Here is a 24,980-nt window from a genome sequence, read left to right on the forward strand (position 1 = left end):
TTGGCAAGCGAGCCAGGTTCACCGATAGATCGCTTAGTGAACGCCTACGCCATTTCCTCTTCACCGAGTATAATACGCTAAACGGATGCACTATAGAAGCAAGAAAGGAAAATAATGGCACCGTCCACAATCAGGCCCGTTTGCCTCTCTCGACCGACGATGTCGCAAGGTCGTCAGAAGAGTTTATACAGCCTTCCAAACGCCAGCAGCCGAAACCAGTAGGGGAAGCGCAATGCTGCAGACGGAGGCGTGGTCTCATACTCCACGCGCCACTATATATACCCCGAAGAGAGGAAAAATACGAGACGGCCACTACAGGCGCAGTTTATAGTGGACGCGGGTCAGAACCATCAACGTCAGCAATTGCCTTAAGGACACTTCTCGAAGGGGCAAAAATACCGACCCATGCTGCTGCTGCTACCTTTTACAGTAAAGCCTATCTCCTGCAATAGAAGAAAAAAGAGAGAGAGAAATGGAGGAGGAAGAGAGAGAGAAGAATAATGAAGCAAAAAGGAAGGACGTTAGGGGGGGGGGGGGGGGGACGTTACGAGCAGTCCGAGTAAACCCAGAAACGGTCAATGGTAACCGAAACGCACGAAAGAAAAGTCTCGTTTTGCTTCTTTTTATGGCGCGCCGCCCGGCCCTTTCTTCACTGCGCGAACGGGAATGCATCACGCGCTGCAGAGCCATTCGAGGGAGTCCTTGTCCTCTTTCAAAACACGCGCCTCAAACAGAGCACGGCGCGGTAATGGTCGCATTTGAAAGTGCAAAGGTCGCAGAAATATCTGCGCAGGAAGAAGGCCTGGAGCTGGAACGTTACACAGGAAACGCCGTGGGGCTTAGAGCCAGTTGTATGCGCGCATATGCTGCTCCTCTAGCAAACAAGCCGAGCGTCACGAATGCGTGCTGCAAGCACTGCAAGTGCATCGCCCCAACACCGTCACGCGCCTATGCCGCAAAAACTCACGTACAGCCACGTTCCTTTCTCATTTAACTTTTTTTTTTTTCGCGCTAGATGTCAGGACGTGGCTGCTGAAAGGATAAAAAACACAAGCAACGTGATGATTTTTCTTTCAGAGAGGATAACTTATCTATCTTTGCGAAACGGGTGTACCGTTGAGATTATCGACACCGGACATTAGAAGATGCACTTACACACGGTTGTGGCTATGGCTCTAGCTTGACGCGGTTCAATGTGGTTCCAGAAAATCAGACAAAAAAAAAAAAAAAAAAAAAAGAAAGAACGAGCGAGCGAGCGAGCGAGTGATGCATATAAGAAAACTTTTAGCACAACTGGACGACGCACTAAGGCCGAAAAACAAATAAGAACAATATGGAGAAGTTGTAACACTCAAGTTAAAGTTGTTAAAGTGAATACCACGCTCACAAAATAAACCATGCAAACCGCTAATCCCTCAGGCTGATAAACTTCACGGACCACGGCAGCGTTCGAACCGCTTTCCGCTCCATTATCGGGCATATATGCCCGCAGCCCTATGACATATCTGCCCTCTGAGAAGGTCCTTTAGTCCAGCTGCTCTAATGCGGTCCGGAAAAAAAAGATACGCCAAAGGCACGATGACAAACACACGTCAAGCGCTCGGCGGTGCCCTCACACCTGCACACGACTTTTTCGTTCAACCTACGATGTGCGGCTGTTACACGAACGGTGCTATTATGCACCAGTCTACACGGTACATCGACCGCGGCGGGTCACCCTCGGGCGAATGGCGCAGCCATTACGACTCCGCTAGCCTCTTCTAGTGATTCTCTCTCTCTCGACGTTCTCTATATACAGGCCGTTCATACAGGAGCGTCGGGTTGGGCAAGAAGACGGGGCCCGACTACAATTACTCTGGCGTGCCTTTAAGCGCATCGGGTGATAACGGGGGTAGCGAGATTTCGGAAGACGGCACCGAACACTCGTCCCGCCTAAAATGGTGGATCGTTTGCCTTTAAAGATGGTGGAGAGACCGTGATCGCGGGGGGTTGCTGCCTGCGCCGTCGCACTTGACTACGCCCTGGCAGATCGAAAACAGGAAAGAAGGAAATGGACATAACGGCCATGCACCTCGACAACGGGCCTCTGCCGTTAAGAGCGCGTAATAAATGCTTCAATAAATTAAAAACGAAACAACCCTTACTGGGGCGACAAAGGCAGCCATTAAGGGTAAAAACACAATACCCGAATCTTCGGAGGAATAATTACGGATAATATACCTTCAAGCCCCCTGGCAACGCTTAATCGCCAGACGAACGTCCGGGAGTGCTCCGAAATGCCCCGCTTTTTTGCTCGCATTTCCGCTTCTCGACCGCCTAGGAATCAGTGTGTACAAGTAATTATTCAAATATTGTTTTCCCTCCGGATAAGGAAGGCACTTGCGAGATATCAGGAAAAACCCACCTCCACGATCAATCGAAACTTGATGGGAAAACCGGCAGGTAGAGACACCAAAAAATGGTGCAAACAGAAAAAAAAGAAAACCGTTTGATAACTCGTTCCTAACGTCGGCGGAAGGTGCAATTTACGTGCAAAACGTTCCGGCATAATCGTAAAGACTCAAATGAGTCTTGCGTTCGGAAAACAGAGAGCTGGAACCAAAACGCGTGCGACAGCTAGAGCGGGAAAAATACGGAGAAGGAGATATATAGTTCTTTTTTCTTATTTTCTTTCTCGCTCACTCATTGCCTGTTGGTGATTGAAGTCCCCACATTGCACACGAGAATAGGTAGTGCCCAAATCCACGCCCAGCGACGGCTCCTTGTAGGTAAGAGATACCAATCGCGAAGGATATGATTTTGCTCGCTGCACGCGCCGGAAGTAATTTTAGGAGCCGAAAACACGTAATGGGGAAGTCCTGTTTTTAACATCCCGTATACGCGTTTAACCAAGCCACATTTTATTATACCTTCACGGTCAACGCGCGAGCCAACGTACAACGCAGTAGGAAGCCGATCCAAGCGAAGATCGGCGTGCCGTATCGTGTCGGAGCACGCAGCTCAATTTAGTCTGGACGTACACCTTTGACGAATAACAAGAGCATACGGACAACAGGCTCGCCGGGGAAAAAAAGATTTCCTTCGTAATTCAGATGCACGAGCTGAAACGGAGGAGTACATTGGAAACTTCGCACTCCTAAGCTTGGACTGCAGTCATCTCTGTTTAAGTTACATTCATAGGCGGAGAGGAAAACTGACTTCATCACGGAATGCCTGGTCCCGTATACCTTTAAAGGCGAAGCATTTCTTGCCGGCGGCTCTGTCCGTCCATCCCGCGTCCCACACCCCCACAGCGCATGCGCGTCCCCTCCCACTCTCTTTCCTCTCCTACGCTCCGCCCCCTTTCTTTCCTCTAGGAATCCTCTACGGAGCGGCGACCGCGTGCCACACCCCCACAGCGCATGCGCGTCCCCTCCCGCTCTCTCCTCTCCTACGCTTCCCCCCTTCTCTCCTTTAGGAATCCTCTACGGAGCGGCGCCCGCGTGCAACACCCCCACAGCGCATGCGCGGTCCCCCCCCCTCTCCTCTCCTACGCTCCTGCCTTTCACTCCTCTAGGAATCCGGAGCGGCGCGCACGACAGGTGGTGCGACAGTTGCATACTCCGCTGGGGGCGCCACGGTAGTTCCGCGGTATGAAAATGACGGAGCGCGCGAGCCTCATTCTCTCTCGCTGCGCGGCAGCGCTCGGGCCGCTGCCGCGAAACCATCTCCCGCTCAAGCGAACCATCTCCCCGCTGCTTCGCATTCACACATGGTTCCCTTTAGCGGGAGATGGAGTAATTTTTTGCTAAGGGGAGCACATCTATAGACATATACCGTAACATACATTTGATGTTGCTCATAATCACAGTCATCACTGCGCATGCTGAGGTCGACAGATGTTGCCGAGATGAGCGCACGGCCTTGGACGAAGACCCGCGTTGCGGTGGCTCAAGAGCGGCTGTGCCGTTCTGCACGCTGCCCAGAACGAGGTTGCAGGTGCGACTCCAGGACGAGCAGAGTCCTCATTCCGGAAAAGCGGTACTCAATTAAGACTACGGCGATTGTGAAAGAGTCAGAGGCGGTCAAACTAAATACAGAGCGACTCATTTTACCCCCCCCCCCCCCCCCGGCTGCTTTCTACCTCTATAGACAGAATCGACCAAAAGAAAACTGCAACTTTCGGATGCTTAAGAACCATGAAATGTGCTGTACTACATTTGCATTTATTTCGCGGCAAGACGTTATAGTTATTATCGGAGAAGAAAACGAGCAGCAATCTCTTTCGTTATATATGAGCTTCGATTCCAAAATCGCAGCACCCTACGTTAGTGTGATGTCAAGAACTTCGACATATTTTCGCATTAATGCAGTTTTCGTGCAAGAAATGCTCACGAAATCTTTGTTTACCAAAAAACTACTGACTGGTTTACCAGTGCATATAACAAGGAAATATAGCACACGATCTCGTCCTTCACTTTTGCATCTATGAAGACTGCGTTCACGGTAAGACCTACGTTATTGCTATGTGCAAGAGATGTGTAATTTACAAATTACACTTCACATTTGTCTTTAGTGTGAGTTTAAGCAATATCAAACGTACTTATTACTTCTCAGTAGGCCTCGACATCTTCAATAATCAATAAGCCCGGTATCAAGCCCCGAACTAGAGACGAAAAAAAAAAAAACGCTATAGATTTCCGAGATGCAGCCTGCGTGGACCACGGTGACCGGTATAGCCCGCACCACCGCACGGCAAATACAAAAGAGAATCCAACAGCTGGACAGATGTACACGCTTGGAAGATTTCGAACAAGCGCGACAAGCGGTCGCACAGTAGACAAAACGGCGGCGGCGAAGAAGTTCGATTCGATCGAAAGCGCCCGCAGCTGAAAGATTCTCGCACGGCGCGCACACGCAGACCCGCAGAAAACAAAGACGGCGGTTTGTAAGATGCATTTCGCGCGCCCCGGAAGCTCGAACCGCGCTCGAGACACTTCGTACCGAGATGGCGCGCGAGGCAGAACTCCCGTTGCACGAAGCACAAGAGAACGAACGAAGCATCGGCAAATCCGAGACGGATGCGCTCGCGCGCGCATCGCAGAAAAAAAAAAAAAAAAAAATAAAAAAAAAAAACCGGACCCGCAGCGCGCGCGGCGGCGCAGTTGGCCGCTTTCACACGAGGCTTTAGGGCACATGCAAGGCTGTACAGTGCGCTGCGCGGCGCTCGGCGCATAAAAGCGCGCGAGCTTGCTTGTGTGCGCAGCCGAAGCCCGATTTGCTCGGCAAAGGTGGAAGCGCGGGGAAGGCAGGCCGCAGGCTCTCCGAGGCGATTTGGCCGCCGATGCGAGCGAGCGCGCGGGCGGGCGGGCGCGCACACCGCGAGAACTTGGCCGAAAAAAAAAGAATGAAACGCGCATCCAACAAGCGGCACCGGTATGGAAAACAAATGCCTCGCACGCGAGCCGATATCACCCACATTTGTCTCAACCCTCGAATATACCGGGCCACTAGAAACGAAGGGTAAAAAACTCGGGACGGCAAAAACTGTTGCGAACCAAACGGAAAGCACACACACGCGCGCGCGCTCGCGCATTGTTTTCACGGCAGAATCGGTTTGCGCGCGAGAGGTACAGCCGCAATTTCTTATTTTCTTATTATTGAACACGTGCCGGTGCGCTTAACCCTACAGCGGTGTACGGGGGCCTAGACATACCGCCAGCGCGCCTTTCTTTCGCCCTTGTACGCGGCTCCCTCATTCCCGCAGCGTGTATACGCGGGCATTCTTCAACGTCGCGCAGGCGCCCCAAACGTCCGCATGCAGTTCGCGGCGGGCGTGCACCCGGGGGCGGCTTCGCCGCGCCGCGCGCGTGCTCACACAACAAGCACAGGCACGACGGAGGAAGCAAACTATAAAGCGCGCCGAGTCGAGATCAATTCTGCAGCACCACCGCGAATACACGAGGAAACGCGTAGAAGCCTTCTCTTCTGCGTATTTTTCTCTTTTCTTCCTTCCTTCTTTCTTTCTTTCTTTCTTTCTTTCTTTCTACGTCTATGCGTTGAGAAAGCGCGTGCGACGTAAAAAAAGAAAAAAAAAAAAAAGCGAGAAGAGTGACACGGGACGAGAGACGCGGCGCAACCAGGCGCGGCGGCGGCGGCGACTAGGGCGCAAACGAAGAAAAACGGTCCGGCCGACGCAGCTGCGCTAGCCGAACGCGCCGCGCCTCCCCGGGGTCAGAAGCGGGCTCGGCATGCATACTTCATCGGGAGGAGGCACGAGCCACTTCCGACTGCACATGCAAGAGCGACGGGAGACGATGCGGAGATGTAGCGCAGCGAGAGAAAGAAGGGGGTTCGTGGATGCTGACTCTTCGTCGCCCGGTCGCGCAGTGGGATGAAAGCGGGGCAGAACTGCAGGCGTCAAGGCGCGCGCGAATACAGCGTCGGCGCGAAGCATTCGTCAAAACGACGGCGGCGGCGCTCGCAGAGCGAAAAGCCACCGCCGTAACTTACGATCTTCGTTCCTTTTCGCTCTCCCCTGGTGCTTCTCGCGAGAATCCGCACGCGCCGAACGAGTTGTCACCGTCTCCTATAGGGACCAGGAGTCATCTTCCCCGTTGACTTTATATAGCACCACGACCGTTACCGGCACTGAGAGCTCACTCCATCAATCAAAACGCACGTGCTGCTGAAGGTGCCCGACTGCATGAAAAGTGGACCCGCGATTTAGAGAGCACCGAAGTGAACCCGGTCTCTGACTTGCTTGATAAGTTATAGGTGCGCCGGTAAAAGAGAAACAGCGTTATGCATATATTTGGAGGGTCAACTGCCAGAACCCGAAAAGGTTGACTTATAGAGTAATATTACTTTTGTCTTCTTTTGCCACAATGGAGGATGAGGCGCTTGTCTCGTTGCGTCTTTCTTTTTCGTTGTCATCAAGCAACACGCTGTGGATAAGATGAACTATTTATTGTTCTACGTCAACACATGGGGCGCCGGAAACGCATCCCTTTCCAATAAGGAGACGTTGAAAACACGACGTTAAACTCGACAAGGAGGTGACATTAACGCAGCGACGTCGGATTTGTTAAATATCTAGAAATGGAGACATTCGACTGCTCTACGTTTACAATACCTGTCCAGTCACTCCACAATACGTAGGAGCCGGCGGTACACACTGCGGTGGCGCCACGTTCCTAGTCATTTTAAACCTACTGTTACTAATAGAGCACGGACAACTTTCGATGGGCGTTGCTGCAGTTCCGTGCTCACTCCTTTCCCTCCGCATGACGTCAAATGAAAGAAAGATGACTTAATTGAACCAAACCATATGACCAATATACAGACTGTGATGTTAATCTACTGCTTCTATAATGGAAAAGTGGCTCCGTTTCAGTGACCTATATTGGCATTGGAATCACTGGGCAGGCGCTGAAAAAATACAGCAGGCTATGCGTTCCAAAAAGCAGACGACATTACGCAAACAGTGAGCGCGCGCAAATTGTACGCAGTTCAAATTTAATCTGGAGAGGCAAAACAACGAAATGCAGGGCGAGTCTCACTCGAGGGCTAACCGGCTGTTTGAGCCGGTATAGGCCGTAGAATTATAGGAGTTGTTTGACAGCGGCAGCATGTGCGCGCGCGCGTTGGTACACGTGCCATCAAGAGGGCGAAACGTACGCGCGCGCTCAGTTCTCGGCCGGGGGTTTGCGGCCCACTCAACGTCAGAGCCAGACTATACGGAGCGCAAATCGCCGCCGCAGCCCATTGACAGCGTTCGCTCGCCCCTGGCGCCGCGGGCGAGTGGCGAGCAAGTTTGCGCTCGCGTGTATTTCAAGTCCGCACAAACAAAAGAAAACCGAAATAGCTGGGATAGCTCCCGCAAACAACATACTTTATTTTAAGGCTTCGCACAACCGACAGTGTGCAATGGTACTCAACGGCAACGTTATGACAACTGGCATGCAGGACTTAACAAATTATAACAATAAGCAAAAATAACGCGAATAACGGCGAAGATATATGAGTCGGATGAAAGGCAGATGGGTTGTAGAAACACAAAAGGCCGTAGGAAAGCTACAATTGCCACTTGACACAGTAAAATCCACCCGATGCCTATAGATCACCATCCAGGACACGATTAAGGCCGAGAAGGTTACACACCCTGCATCTTATCAGGCTTGAGAACAGGGTCAAGTACAGAGATAATTTCGCGGGAGCGGGCCCTATAGGTATGCGCGGCATCGATCTCTTGCAGCACCTTATACGTTTATGCATTGCCTGCAGTGCGGCTGGAGAGGCAGCGCCGCGCCGCACGTGAAAACAACTGCGACCGCGTATTACAGGGCGTAGCCGATAAGATCGACTCGCGCGTATACGCCCATCAGTCTAGCGTACAAATAGTCACACGCGTAAAACTCTGTGCTAACGACCCAGCAGCGTCTGCCTATTACTGCGTGCTTGCCGATGGCACCGAGGGAACGAGATGGAAAAAAAAAAAAAAAAAGGCTCTCAGCAATTTGGCCATTACGGACGCCTTTCTTACTGCTTTAGTTTTTATTAGTTATTACAGTTAGCATGAGTTAAGTCGGTAGGCTCGTTTTGAGCGGTAAATTAAATTTTATGCGTGTCAAACGACCCATTGAGCGAAATGCAGCTCCACTAACGTGAAACCTGGGGAAGTGCGAACCATGCAGTGATACACCACTAATGGGCTCATACTACCTTAAGCAATGGCTCATAACCCCGTAAACGCGGCCTCCCCATTACGACGACAGAAGAGAAGTGAAATTCTACGCTGGAATGACGAGTGGCAACGCAGCCAGCTGTGGAAGACGACGACGAACGCGGGAGCAGTGGCACGAGCGCGTGCCGAGCGCGAGCACGAGCCGCTTGCTTACCATGACTACATATACGACAGGAGACGCCGACAGCCCGGGCGCATAAGGTGCTTTGCACCTCATATAACACGGCAAATGCAGCCATCAGAAACACAGTGGTGCCTGGAGACGGTGCAGAAAGTCGTCCATGCAAGAGGACTATCGAGCACGCTGGATCATCGGCCACAAGAGAGAACCTGAGTCTCGCTCAGATGCTTAGTATACGACGCTGCTTATGGGCAAAGCTGCAGCGTACAGCTTTCGGATGATTCAGTGGCTTGTAACGTTAAGTGTCGTGGCCAGCAGCTCCGACAGTTAACGCGCGTCGCAAAAAAAATAATAAATAAATAAATAGATAAATAGATAAATAAATAAATAGATAAATAAATAAAAATCGATTTATATGCAGCCAGGTCCATGTGGCAGCGTCTGAAATGGTCATCCGCATCAAGCTGCGCAAGGAAATTCCCCTCAGCGCCGTCCGCGCTTTATTGCATGTATATGTGTATGTAGCCAGCCTCAAGTGCACTGTCGTCCCTCCCAAAGACCACTACCGAAACCTGTCCTAGCGTAGCACAAAACAAAGATAGCAGAATCCACCGCTCGGGAAAGCTTTTCAAGACTGCCACGGCGCGGCGCGCTGGTAATCGCTGCAATGTAAAACTTTGGTCGGGTACGCCCGGATGTCGGCTCTTAAAAATAAGTCCAAACCGCTCTCAAACGCTTTGTGAATAATTCGCCTGCCGCGGAGATCAAACTTCGGGACTCAACACCGCTCTCTTTAAAGAAAGGCGCAGAGGGGGAGAAATCGAGAGGCAGCGAGGAAAGAGGGAAATAGCGGGGAGCCCAAGCGTAACTGCCACGCGGACGAGAGCAGACTATATCAGCCAGAGACAGCTTCATGCCGGTAGCCGGCGGTAGCCGCGGCGCATAATGAAGCTCGTTGGCGGTGGTAATGATGCGCGACGGCAGCGGCGGCGGGTGACGCCGCGAGGGACACTGCCAGCGAGAGAGAACGCGCGCGCGCAGGCGTCAGCCGCGCGAGAGCCTCCGTCATCCCGGAGGTCTTCGCACTGCGCTTGCACATACTCTAGGAAAGAGCTTTTACAAACTGGTGCCAGTTTGCGTATATTAAGCGAGCAGAGAGATGAAAACGCACCCGTTTTCGCAAATCTTTCGCCGTTCTCACACGGGAACGAGAGGATGGGTGCGCACGTGCGTGGAATGTGTGGTGGCGGCAGCGCCATGCGCGATGTGCGTATAGCTATACAAGTGATGCCTCCCGCCCCCCTCAACCAGCCAAAATCCGCCCACGTGACTGCGCGCGCCTCAAACGCCAAAGTGAGCGAGTGTGCGTCGCTTTCCTCAGCGCTACGCCGATTTTCAAGGACCACGCAACATTCGTTCTTTTTCGTTCTTTTTTCCTTCAACCATCAGCAGAGTGGAACTCATTGCACTCTAAAAAGAAGTGAAAGGGAGGAGGGGGGATGGGTAGAAAGATAAGAAAAAAAAAAAAAAAAAACCCCGCGTCCACCCTTCGTTTACACGCGTTGTCCGTTTTACTTTCCTTTTCTCCGCCCCCCCCCCCCCGCCCCCCTTTTCTCTCTTTTATTATTATTTTTTTTATTTTTACGATCTCGTGTGGCGATTTACTACGCTCGCCGTCCCAGTACATACTAAAGCCACGAAGAATACGAGCAAAGTGAGAGGGAACCGCGGCGGGGGAGGAAGCCGGACATTATGGCGCGCATCGGTTGCGACGAGAGCGAAATGCAGAAAGATGAGGCGACTGAAACGAGGAAGTATGAATTACACGAGCGTCAGAGGCGCGTAATGACTATAACCAGGTGGACGGAGGGCGGGGGCTCCGGAGAAACCAAGAAACCCAAAAAGCGAATGTCCGTTGGTGTACGCGCCTCGAGAGAAAATAACGAAATCAAGAGGCGCAGAAACAAGCACAGAAGCGTTCTTACCGAGATGAAAAATGCAAGTATAAACGCCCCGCAAGGAACAAATAAATAAATAAAAACAGAGAGCCACGCGGATAAAGACTCGCGCTCGGGGAACCCTAGAGCTGCAGTGTATAGTATATACGGCCGACTCGGAGCCGCTCTCGCCGCCACCGACGACTGGGGACCCCATGACAAAGCGGCGGCGATTTGCGCGGCCAGCGCAGCGGAACGCCGCTGGCGCCGAGGCGGGGGCCCCGCGCGATGTGTGCGTACACACACACACACTCGCAAGGAGGCCGAGCACGGGGTCGTTATCCGAGCGCCGGAACGACCGACGGGGAGAGAAAACGACGCCGCCGTCGCAGCCGCAGAGGAAGTACAGTTCGGCCGTCAGCGCCACGCGGCGAACCGGCCAGCTATGGGGCGCTACAACAGCACAAGGGCAGGAACGGCAGGAGCACAGAGAGGGTGGGCGGCTGAGCGTAGGCTACACAGTCCTCGCCAGCGAAGACCGCAGCTCGCATAAATATACACGCACGCACGGGAGTACAGCCACTGCGGCGTCCGTCTATTCCGTGCAGCGGCAGATTTTTTAAGCGACACCACCACGTCCGTCAGACCGTGAGCTCAAGATACACGAAGGAAGGATTTCGCGATAAAACCGATGTTCTTCGCTACCTAGGCATGCCAATTGAAATTGAGAACTTCACTCCAAACTCGACATTTTGAACTCTCCAGTGCGTTCTTCAATTTCAGTTAAGGCGTCTTAGTTACCAATAAATGCAGTTCCTGTCGGTGAGTCTGTATTGCGTGTGCCTTCTTGCTCGTGAGTACACGTGGTAGGCATTTCCGGCGTCTTTACGTCCACGTCTGCGCGCTTACAGTGAGAGCTGTGGGATAAACGAGTTGCAATTCCAGCCAAAAAGCAACTGACATTGGTTAAAATGGACCGATGCGCACGGTATTCATTATGACAACGAAATATAACGTCGTGGATATCAAATTAAATTATGGGGTTTTACGTGCCAAAACCAGTTATGATTATGAGGCACGCCGTAGTGGGGGACTCCGGAAATTTGGACCACCTGGGGTTCTTTAACGTGCACCTAAATCTAAGTACACGGGTGTTTTCGCATTTCGCCCCATCGAAATGCGGCCGCCGTGGCAACGTCGTGGATATCGCGTGCCGGCGAAATCGATCCGCTGACGTCAGAACCACCACGCCGAAAACACACCCGTAATATGTTCCTTGCATATATAACGATACAACCGCGGAAAGTAGTTGCACCAGACGGAGGAGACATTCTGCTGGCACGCCCTCAACTCGATCGACTGACATGCGCCCTAGCGCATAATGAATCCCGCCAGGAGAGGTGCTTCCCGCGAACAGCGCTTGTGAGGTGTCATCCATGGAGTTCGTGGCGTCAAGCAAGAAAGGGCTCTCAAGATTTGACAGAAACTATCGTGAAGATGGAGTCATTCGATTATGCGAGGGCGCATAATCGGCCCTTGCGTCACTTAATCAATCAGTTGGCACACGATCTTCGAGCCTCAAGCACAGCTGCAGAAGGTGACTCGGTGACCCCCCACACCACCTGCGCCGAAAGGCGAACATATACTTTTTAGATATATTATAGACACAGTTAGACCAGTGTCTGCAATAAGTGAGGCTGTACAATATATGCATCGGTTTACGCATGTATGGTTCGCACTGCGGATTGAACTCGAATCGCGCTGCAACTTTGGACCTGCCATTAACATTAGTACGCGGCGGACTCTTGCACCAGCTGCAAATACTACATATTGCATGGAACATTGCACAGTGCAGACAGGCGATGTGGAGTGAACTCTCCGTTGCGCATCGTCATCGCTATTATGATTGTCTTCATTATCGTATTTTTCCTTTTAAAAATAAGATTTATTTTTCATAAGACTATTTATAACGGAACATAAACATATTATAACATAAAGATATTTATAACAGACAAACAAATTTATAACAGATCATAGGATAAAAAAAAGCGGGTTCCAGTACTTCGCTTTCAACCCAACAAACATTTCCGACCATCATGCAGACGCTATATGCAAGTACACACTGCACGCAACTGCTCAGCCACGGATGAAAACCGCGCGCTCGCCCCAAACCTTTTCCTAAGCCTCTCGATCCAGGCAGCATGAAGGAGCGGGAGGGCGACGGCGCAGCTAGCACCCCGCGCGTCGCACGGCTTCGCGTTTCGTACTGCGAGCAAGCATGAGCACACACATACACGAGACGCACCAAATGCGAAGGAGCGCACAAACAGAGCGTGGCGGAGCATGCACGTCGCGTCGCAACGCGCAGTCTGCAAACTCCTGCGACGGGGGATACAGGGGACGACCTCTCTATGCAGACGAGTGCAGATGAGGGAAACCTGTTAGCCGCAGCAGAGGTTGCTCTTTCTTCTTCTTCTTCTTCTTCTTCTTCTTCTTCTTCTTCTTCTTTCCGGGGTTTTACGTGCCAAAACTAGTTCTGATTATGAGGTACGCCGTAGTGGAGGGCTCCGGATTAATTCTGACCACCTGTGGTTCTTTAACGTGCACTACAACGCAAGAACACGGGCGTTTTTGCATTTCGGCTCCATGTAAATGCGTCCGCCACGGTCGGGTTAGAGGTTGCTCTTTAACGCGAAAGCGTTAGAGCCCCTACTTGCAGAAAACCCGGTGTCGGCATCGTAGCCGGCGCATAGACGTCCCGTGAGCGAAAAATATTCGATAGTTCTTCTATGACTAAAGTTGATCATACCTTGTCTTACATTCTTTACAAAGTTATTCCTCGGCATTTTGCGAATGCCAGCCCACAAACAAACGTAATGAAACAAAACACCGACAGCGCATGCCTGTTAAGTTAAATGATATCAGACTGAAATATTAAAGGTGCGAAACAATAACAGAAGTTCGGCCCACGCAAGAGGCCGCGTTTCTACCAGAAAGCTCACCTTCGTGCATAGCATTCGCCGCCAGCTTTTCGCGGTAAACATTACGGTTACCTAAGCTTCAGTTGCCGGGAAGCGTGAAAAGTAGTCAGGGATCTTTGAATGCTATCGTGATCCTCTCTCCGTACCGCGCCCATTGGGCATGGTTAGCCCTCTATCGATGGTGAAAGCGCCGCTTTCGAGACCTTCCGCACCGCTCACGGACATACGGCGCTATAGGACGTGAAGGAGGAGAACTATATGTTAGTTTTCTAAGCAGTTAGCTTTTTTCCCGCTAAGCGGTGATCTTTAAACGCGCTCCGAAGTTTCGCAATCGTCAAAGCAGAACGCGAAAATGTCCGGCTCCGAAAACGGCGCGCGTTTCGGGAGATCGCAGACATCGCGATTCCACTGCCTCTGCGGCTGACCTTTTCGATACATCGAATAGCAGCGAGTTAGAGGATGCTGAATTTTCGTCGCAATTTGAGTCTGAAAGCGACGACGACGCAAACCAGCCCGGAACATCGGCGGCCACAGCCCGGTGCGCGCCCAAACTGTAGTGCTTGCAGTTAAATTTTTCTAGCGAAATACCTGTCCAATTAAAAATTTTGATTGTTCGGAGATAGTGCCTAATAGACGGCAATACATTTTGTATATCTCATAATTTTCGTAACGTATTTTTTTAATAAATACCAAGCGTGTCTTTACAAACTTTGATCAATTTTATCGCACAATCTTGATTTTACCAATTTATATATTTTTATGACATACATCTCGTTAAATAAAACTTTTATGCGTGAAAGGTGCATTCATTTTGCTTTCTGTTTATGTATAACATTAAATATTGAGTGCAGTAGTTCTTTCAGAAAAAGAACATCTGCCGTAACGTACGAAAAGCACTTATTTTTCCCATTGTAGGGAAAGAGGCGAAACCCAAGTGCCCTCCATATTTTTTCAAATCTAGTTGGTACATGCTCATGTTTTTCTTTTTTTCGATTTAGTAAATTGTTAACTGTGCAGTAGGGTTAATTTCTGGGCGAGTTGGTACATATATACCACATATACTTGTGAATTAACAGGAAACGAACGATACAGACGCGTATACAACGAAACAAATGGTCAGGGCGAGCGGTCGTCCTGTACTCGTCTTTCTGGCGGGTTTTCTGTTCATTCTCAAGTTAAGGGTACAGCCAGAGCCACTGGCCAAGGATCGCCTATTTATATTTGACAACTAGGGCGACAGTATGATCGTCCATTCTTTTTTGTTTCCAAATTTTCGTTGAAAGGTTTTTGAGTCAGAGGAGCGTCACAATCATACGAATCCAACCAACATCTTTCGCACTACGGACGTGCCCACTGTGAGAACTTGCGGCTGGCGCAGTAAATGAGTTGATAGCAAGATTAACGGCTGAGGGCTGCCAATTCATTTCTTCCAATATCCGCGAATAGCCACGATACAACTATCAAGCGCGGATGAGAAACCAGTTATCCCTTTAATTTATTCGTCTGTAGATAAAAAAATCCAGGTTTTTTTTTCGCAATTTGAAAATGTCATCGCTATCGCCAGCAAAAACCCTTTAAAGGACGCACTTCAATTACCACCCGTATTTTCCAGTGCGGCCTCCTCAAACATGGTTTCCATCATCATGGACATCGCCTTTCATCCCTGTCAAAATTAAACCAGCAATGACGAGCTAATAAATTCTGGTTCCAGAATATATATTTAGATGCAGACGCCACTAAATATAGTCAGCATTTAACCATTCTGTTGCCACCGGTTTCGTAAAAAAAAAAAAAATGATACTTGTGTGTCAGACGTACGCTGCATCGTCACCGACGACGAGACATGAATGTGCAGGGCACTTTCAAATGACACCAGATGGCGCCTCTATACAGGGTGAAAAGTGAAAGTAAAGAACCGCAAGGTGACGTTAAACCTGTCTCTGCGTGTTTAGGCAACCAAAAGACGTTTGTGTCGAAACAAACTAGAGAAATGGACTCAGTCCACATGCATGGAGGAGCTGGTGTGAGCATGTACTCGGACCCATCTGATAGGCGCATCCACTTGGAATGAACTTATAGAATGACGCCAGTTTGGAGATATGCGCCATCAAACTTGCCGTAAAAATGCGCTGTTGTTCCACTTACTTTTTGTTTTTTACCAAAATGCTGTATTATACATTGAAGCCCAAAGTAACTGGAATGCCCATGTATTTCGTCCCACACTTTGGGAAATAATATCTCGAAATTGGTGTCATCCTGGAAATTAATTTCGAGTGGATGCGTCTAGCAAACTCACCGGCTACAATTCGTAAATGGCAACATGCGTCGTAATGTAATTAACTAAAAAAGGTAATTAGTGATTTTAAAAATATTATTTGAAGATTTGTTTCGATTTCTCGAGCTACTAATGTCCGCCTCTTCGAATAACCCAGCTCAACGATAACAATTATGCTACCTGCCACAGGCGATTTTGAAAAATTCCGGGAAGCTTAATTTTTGAACGCCCGGTAGATAAATCCTTCAACGTGCGACAAAGCTCCAGAACTCCAGCCAAGAAAGAGAGGGCAAAGGGCAAGCAGTGACCAAACACCGACGACGATGACGACGCCAATGACAACGAAGCCAGCGAAAGAGAAACAACGCGCAGGACAATGGTTGTCTCGAAAAGGGCTGCTGCAGTTCCGGGAAAAGGGGCGATATCAACAAAAGCGGGCCGTGACTGAGACCGCCTGCAGTGAATGCGTGCGTGCTGTGTGCGTGCGATACTGACTGCATCAAGGGGAGAGCCGAGACCGAGTGAAGTATTACAAAAAATAAAAAATGATAAAAAAGAGTCGGCGGGAAGGGGGGGGGGGGGGGAGCGTACAGCGCTCGCTCTCTCATATACATCGTTTCCAAAACGGCACTCTGAAAGGGGGAGAAAAGCCTTCAGGTCCGGGCCAAAGCCGGCGCGGCCGCGACAGCTAAGCGTAGAAGCGAAGAAACCCAAAATACGGGACACATTCTGGCGCCCCGGGGATATATGGAGGCACGGTCCTCCTCTCCACACACGTATATAGCGACGTCAGGGATCGAATCCGAACGGCGTCCATATATGCCGCAGCACGGGAACCACACGGAAAAAGAGAGAGAGAGAGATCTACGGCTTTACTGCGGTAAGGAAAGGGAGAGAGTTTGGCAGCGTGCTCAAGTGGGGTGGAGGGTTTTAAGAAATAAATGGCGAGCCATCTTTCGCGAGGAAAACGGCCCAATGCGAAGGATGGAAGAAAAAGCAGAGAAACGATGACGGGAGCGGGAACGACGCGGGTGCTTCCGCAGATCGACGTCGCGTGCCCGCGTATGGACTATACACACCGCGCGCCACGAACGGGACCCAGCCGAGTGAGCGAGCGAGCGATTGCCGATGACAACTGGGGCGCCATCCGGTGAGAGAGCCTCAGAAATATGTGCTCGCATGCGCCCCGGTAAGCACGAACGTACATTCCCGACGAGAGGACGGGTAAAAAAAGAGGGATGAAATGAGGGGGACGGCAGCAGGGAAGCAGCCGCGGCATGGCGCTGGGCCGTTCCCTTCGAGAGAGACGGCGAGCAGCCCCTCGAAAGGAGCCGGCGAAGTGAGTGAACCGAAATGCAGTACGAGTTTAGAGCAAGGGACGCCCGCATAGAGTGAGGCGACGTCGTCTCTCGTGCCTATAGTGGAATGGGTATGAGAGAAGTGAGCTTGCGATGAGCGCGCAGGGCTCGAGACGTTGAACAAAAGAAGACCTCTAACGGCGGCAGCATACGAGGAGGGAGCGTCTATAGCTCCATGTACAAAATGCACGTGGCCTCGCCACGCTGGCGAGGCCACAGACATGGGTTGCGCTGGAGACAAACGTTTGATGGAACTGTCATTCAGCGGGATCGATGCCGGCGCTTTAACCGAGCGATCAAAAGACGAAAGGATAAAATACGCGTTGAAAGCATTATCAACGGGTAAACGATGCCTTTACGCAAAATTGAATTCTGTGTCAAGGGGATGCCAGCGGTGTCAAGTGGGCGTTTTCGGCCTTGTGTTTCTGTTACGCAGCCAATCCGGAAGCTTATACTGTTAGCTCAAGTGTGCGACCAAAACTCACCGGGTCACAGTTAATCATTTTGTTGTTTGTTTACAGTCCAGAGAGCAACTAACTACAATTCGAAGAACATGTAAAACGCGTTCGCTACTGGTCGGCCCTACTAATTAGCTGCGGGCCCTCACGAAAACGAAAACCTGCATGAGGACAGAGGCGCCCCCCAGCGGTTCACCAACAGCCGGGCGTGCGTAAGGAGACTGTCCTTACCGGAGGAGAGTACGTTGCGTAAGTGCCAATAAGGTATATGGAGGAGGCTGGCGAAGAAATGAGCGTGGGTTGAATGCAGGGAACACGCTATGAGTTGTAAACGCACCAATGGACAGAGAGCCGCGTACGCTCGCCGGTAGTGCGTGTCGCGTCATGCTCCGAAGCACGTACGTACAGCGGTGAGCACTGTTAGGGTGAACACGCGAGCGCGTGGCCGACGGCACTGTCAGCGCCCCGTTACGGTCATCACTGGAAACATTGCGCATGCGCATCACGCCTTCCGCGAAATAATTGTTCCACCGCGCGCATGACGTCATGCATGCCCTTGTTCGTCGTCTGCTAGCCGCATTTTTGTTTTCTAAGCCCATGCATCCTGCATTTTAAGATTTCTTTAAACATCTGTGCTTGAACAGAACAAGACAAAAAAACTTGTATATCTATGGGGGCGTGTCTATTCGTTCCCTTCAAAGTTGTTGTGCATGCCAAACATCTTTCGCAGCCGTTCATTCTGTCGCCAGATCGTATTATGGCTAGGGTTCCCGATGATGAACGGCGCTCAATTGTCGATCTTTCCCTGAAAGGTTATTCCCAGCGGTATATTGGCGCTTTAGTTAATAGGCCCCTGAAGACTGTGAACAGGATAATTCAAGCCTACAAGTATGAAGGTCGCATTCAGGATGCACCCCGCGCGCCCCGCCCTAAAGCTACCACAGACGATGAAGACGCCCTCATAGTTGCAGCTGCTGTTCGTAACCCTTTCTTGCCAGCCCCAGCAATACGCGAGGACTTGGATTTGGACGTTTCGGACACCACTGTTCGACGTCGCCTGCGTACTGCGGGCCTTCGCAGTCGCGTCGCAGCGCAGAAGCCACTACTAACGGCGGCAAACAAGGACGCACGACGGCAGTTCGCTGAGCTGCACGAAGCATGGACATCAGAAGAGTGGGGTCGCGTCATCTTTTCGGATGAGTCGACGTTTTCGACGCGACAAGACCAAAGATTGCGTGTTTGGAGACTACCAGGCACACGGTGAGGCAAACTTCCTGCTTTGAAAAGCAATTGTTTTAGTTAACGTCACAATGCCACGCAGGAACGACCCGGACAACGTGCAAGCTGTTTCTGCCAGTGGGAGATCGAGTGTGAACGTGTGGGGTGCTGTTTCAAGATATGGTTTAGGGCCCCTGCAACGTATACGTGGACACTTATCGTCGGAACAATACTGCAACATTTTGAACAATGTGCTGTTGCCATATGCGAGCAGTTTATTCCCAGACGGTGATTACCTGTTCCAACAGGACCGGTCACCGATACACACGGCGCGGGCTGTCAAGGAGTTCCAGGCGGAGCAGCACATGCAGCTACTGGAATGGCCTCCGAAAGGAGCGGACCTGAATGTGATAGAAAACGTGTGGGGCCGTCTGAAAGCTTCTTTGGCAAGGAAGCCCCTTTATTCCGCGACTTCGGACCAGTTGTGGGCGCAAGTCAGCAACGAGTGGGAAAGGCTGAAAGCCGATCGGGAATATGTTCGATCACTTTACGACTCGTTACCGTCCAGAATAGCTGTAGTCGTTGCTGTAAGTGGTCACATGACTCGCTATTAGATTTGCTCATGTTTTTATATTTGTTCTCATGGTCTTGTTTAACTTGAATGGCAAAAGTGCAATTTTCTTGAATAAAAAGTTTAATAATTATCCCTCTTACACTCACTTTTTTCCTTCACGCGCCAATCTTCAATCCAGATGGACCTTGAAATGCAGAAGGTATCAGCTCAGCGAACAAAAAATGCGGCTAGCAGACGACGAACAAGCGTATCGATGACGTGATGCGCGCGGTGGAAAGAGTATTTCGCAAAGCACATGCTGCGCATGTGCAATGTTTCCAACGATGGCTGTTACGCGGCGCTGATAGTGCCGTCGGCTACCTGCGATTAAAGCAAGCGTGAATAAAGCTCCAGATTGTGGTACGTTTGGCTGCGCGGCGGGAGCGAGCGCTATGATTATTATTAGAAATGAAATAAAAACTGAAGAGACAAATGACTCGTTCTGTCTGACTTCCAAGCTAGCTACATAAGATGTGTGTGGCTCTGCAAGCTATAATATACGCACACTGGAAAATTTATTATTGTTGTTATTCTCTTTTGTTCAGTCAGCCAATTGTGCATACCATACAAACATTCACTAGCCGCCCAGAATATGTCCTTTCTAGTGAGCCTGTCCATAGCACCAGCAACGCCGCTGTATACCTTCGGCGCGCTCGAAGTGCGACGTGTCTCATTAATTTTGCGATAAAGCAGTCAACTACTACTCAAAATACAGGCTTCAGTGGCCGAAAGTGCACCAATATTTCTTCGATAAAACGGTGTACACGCACGGTCGGAACACGCCGTTTTTCGAAACCAATCCTTTCAATTAGTAAACACCGCGCGACCGAGATAGATTTAATAGATCTGCCACGTCGGGCCCGGGCGTGTCCTCGGAAACAAATAGAAATGGAGCAGCGATACGCCACAAATCACAGAAGACGCTGCGCGAAGCATGTTAATGAGGCTGACAGCTGTTTAATTTCGCATGCACGTCGTCCACTGGGGACATTTCGATTAAATGGGCGACGGGCGAAAATGGGGGGGGGGGGGATACATCGAACAGAACACGCGATAATGTCACACAACGGTGACCGCGGCTACATATACACACCTATATGCAGTATACAAAGTTCACCGTCAACGAAAACGACAAGCGATCGCTCTGGCAGACTATAGCGAGTGTTTCCTTGGCAAGAGGACATGTTTAGCATTAAAGATACGATCCCAAAATTAATCAACGCAAACATGTTTAATGCAAAAAAAAAAAAAAAACATTTTCGTGTGAAACTTAAAAAAATTACATTGAATTTTCGAAATATAAAAACCAAAAACGTTGCACTCAACGTCACTTGTCTGTTAAACCATCCGTCTTATGTGAACATATTCGGGGGCATATATCCCGATTGCATAAACGAGAAGGAAGTTACCCAGTTACCACCCTTGTCGTATATATATATAGTCCATATTGCTTGTTTGTGTTTGTCTACTTAGAGGTATATAAGCGTCCTTTTCAGAGAGATTGTTCGGCAAAATACAGAATATATGGACTTTATAGAAGACAGAACCGTCTCTGAGGGTCGAACTGCATTCGCAATGTTCGTATCGGCCCGAAACGGCATCGCATGGCGGCACATCGCACGGCAGCGCATCAAACGCGTCGGTCCGTACACACTGTCGATAGCAGTGCGCGGTCATCGCGCAATACATGTAGTGGACGGATTAATTAAACGCCTCGGCCGCTAAACGCTCGCGCACGCGGACACACAATAACGCGCACGCAGCAGAACGCGCGCCGCGCCGGCCGCGGCGCACCATCAATCAAGGACGACGGCGTCGGGCGCAATTCGGGCCCGCGGAACGTAATTAGCTCCATTAATATATAGCACAGCATGCGCCGATGCTCGGACGTGGCGCGTAGGTACGGCACGACGACTGTGTGCTAGCTAGTAATATATATATGCACACACGCACACACACACACACACACCGCTTGGCTTCCGGCGACACCCCGCCAGCGACGTCTACGCTCACGCTTGCCTTCGCATTGCGGCGCGCGATACGTGGATGGACTCACCAAGCAGCGCTTAATGGGAGAGAGGGACGAGCAATAATGTCGCCGGTCAATATCTCGATACTCGATCGGCGTACTCTTGTCGCGAAAAGCGGTGGGAACAGAGTGACATTCCACAGCCGGTGCAGTATATACCAGTCCCTCGGCTGAATTGATTCTGTCGTTGGAATTCTACTTATTTCGTTCTTATAGCAAAAGCAAGGAACCTTTCAAGTCTTCACTCTACTCCCAGCTTCGCTCCTCCCCTCTGTATACAATAAATACGATTATAACAGACTTGAACGTCACAGTGAATTATGTTGTATACCTAGCATGCGGAAGTGTTTTCAGTAATATTTCCTTTTAAAAAATGTGTTTAACAAACTTGCCATTCAATATATCGAACTCCAGGCTCCCGCCGCAATGACCGTCATAAATGTCGCCCGCATGCGGTGCTCGCAACGTGCGAGCTCTAAAAATTATATATATATATATATATATATATATATATATATATATATATATATATATATAAGCGTCTTTTTTATTACGTTGGGCAAGTATGTGATCTGTCGGCTTTAATCTATCGTGTTAATCCCACAGAAACACGCTGCTCCAGACTCGAGACCAATCTCAGACGCGTACGGACACGCAACGTGGCCGATGTCAAATGCATCCAAGATCATGTGGGTTCCCGCGTCAGGATCGCGTTCCTGATTGGCCGACACAAGCTGTAGCCTGCAGCAGCCCAGCGTCCCGTTTTTGTGGAGCAGGGTACATTTGTTTTTGAGTTGGTCATATTTGTTCATGTATGTCAGTTAAGCCGCATTAACCACAGAAAAGCAGTGTATCCTCCCATCTACGATCATTTTTTGTGAAAACCGCAAGGGACTGGAACGGTCTGTCTGCCGACGTCACGCACCACTCCGACGCACATCACTTCAAGGCTGCTCTCGAATCCCTGTTTTTTTTTTTCTTTTTTTTTTTTTTAACTCAGGCCATGCCTCATGTAATACCCCATCTCTGGGACATTTGAGGTATAATTAATTAATTATTAAATAAAAACACGCGCTACAGTGCGGTTCGTGTTCCAGGCTTTGTATTACAAAACGTGGGTGTTACAAACTTTATTATTACAAAAAATAGCGCGACAACTCCTCTATACACTGATAAAAGCGCGCAACTCACCAGATTAGGTCACTGCGAGAAAAAGCCGAAGTAGAACCAAGTCGAGTGGATAAAAATAGACAGTTCACACGCCGAGTCCCGTCGATGATGAGCTGTTCACAAGTGACCTGCGAGCAGACAAAACAATATATATATAAATAACGACGTCCCATCCATGCACGCGACATCGATTACAGAAGCGCCATCTATTGCGAGCTCGCATTTCCTGAAAGGAAACAATACAAAAGAAGAAAAAGAAAGACCGCGGGAATCATAGCATGCAGGGTGATTGTCAAAATAAACCGCAGCTCCCCGGTAGGTCTGCTGATATGTGTTTTATTTACAATATTGTAAGCATGTCGGCCTGTTACAAAGAGTGGGAAACGATACAAAAATAAACAGTAACATACAACATACGTGCACGAAATATGATACAACAGCCTTATACAACACTTAAGTAAAAAGCGCTTCCAGCTGTCGCGGGAAAGAGTCAGCTGATTCACAATCTATGAATACTTGTGAATCAGGCATATTCTACTCAGTCATTGTTCTGGGTAGGAACGAGAGCTTGGATACGTTAACTCGTGTGATGTATAGGGCAAAGCAGGTAGCTGATAGCTTGTCCGGGGAGGGGGGGGGGGGGGGGCAAATAAAAGGTAGGATCAAGTTTTAAATTTCTATTAAAAAGCTGATAGAAGAATTTATAGAAGAATGGCTGCTGGCGGCACTTCTTGGTGAGCTAAGCTGTATATGCTAAGAGGGGTGTGGGTGCTGTGAAAGACCGCTGCCGCTATCGGCTCGCGTTACGAGCCCTTTCGATAAGACGTATCGCGCACTGGTATCAGAACCGGCCCACCAAGGCACCTTCATCTTCGATTACACGTGTCTCAGGGATCGGCCCAGTTTACGTACTCGGCCAAGAAGCCACCCACGCAAAGTGGAGGTAAGGGTCAAAACAAAGCGTCGCTTAAAGAGAAGGGGTGGTCATATCATAAGCATAATAAAACTATACAAAAGCCACTTGTCTGAAAGTGTTATACAATACAGACGTCACGTTAGGCCTGATATGTCGGACGCAGGAGCACGCGAAGGGCGCAGTGGTGGTGTTTTGCCAATGCGCGCGCCTTCAAAGCCTAAAGCCACGGACACACCTCACGCTGAAGGTCGCTCTGCGCACGCCCGCTCCAGCGGCGTCAACGAAGACAAGGCCTCACCCCCCTACTAAATCACGTAACTTAGAACCAACGGAAGCACGAAAACAGAAACGAGACAAGCAAGAAGTGCAACGGCGACACGGTTTTACGACCGTGCGACTGTCCCGACGCTATCTGGGCGCGCACTGGTCTCGCCCGTTTTACACTGAACAACCAGGACGTGCAATGCCTCGGGCGCGCTCCAAAAGTGCGCGGCGTCTCGTCGGCGGTCGAACGACGCGTAATAACACGGGGCCGGATGGGCAGAACCAGCTGGCAAGAAACGAAAAGGCCGTCACTTGGGCGCGGGTTTCGTATATACGCGCGAAGAAAAAAAAAAAAAAAAAAAGACTGGTCTCCCGGCGCCACAGGCGACGTTCCGAATATAATGCTTACGCATTAATAAAGTCCCTCCATCAATGCGCCACCAATGGAGGGGCTTCAGTTCCGAAGAGCGAGGGGAGTAACAGCGATCTAACAAGCATCCCGAGTGGCGCCGCTCCACGAAGAAGGCAACCGCGACACGCCATATACAGTCGCATACGACGGCATTTACAAGCACAACAATATATAGTATATACACACACGCCGCACGTGCACATCCTCATCGTGAACAGGCTAATGCTAGCCTTCTCAGCGAACTGCTTCGGGCATGCAGGTATAGTCTATCAATATATGTACGTGTCACGCAATGACAAATGAGGTCGCCCGAAATGCGTATATTCGGCCCTCGAGCAACAAAATAATCCATCTACGTTCAATCGCGCCCGTTAAATCTCTTATGCTGGTTCAGGCGTCAAGTTTGGCTCGAAGAAGACTTCCGTGCAGAAGTTTCGGAGCACCTGCAGACAAGATTCGGCAAGGTTCTACCGCAACAAAAGCTGTCACGGTAATTTTAGAGG

General features: G+C 50.1%; 1 protein-coding gene across 6 annotated transcripts in view; it reads right to left on the reverse strand.

Moving 5' to 3' along the window:
* The window catches only part of LOC119460676 (plexin-A4-like), a 356,289-nt gene that overhangs the window by 188,803 nt on the left and 142,506 nt on the right, over positions 1-24,980 (reverse strand). For all 6 annotated transcript variants that reach the window (XM_049672066.1, XM_037721722.2, XM_049672065.1 and 3 more), the window contains one exon: positions 22,907-23,013. The gene's annotated coding sequence lies outside the window, so the exon portion shown is untranslated. The remainder of the gene's footprint in view (positions 1-22,906; positions 23,014-24,980) is intronic.

This window comes from Dermacentor silvarum, chromosome 8 (assembly GCF_013339745.2).
Source record: "Dermacentor silvarum isolate Dsil-2018 chromosome 8, BIME_Dsil_1.4, whole genome shotgun sequence".
NCBI lineage: Eukaryota > Metazoa > Arthropoda > Arachnida > Ixodida > Ixodidae > Dermacentor > Dermacentor silvarum.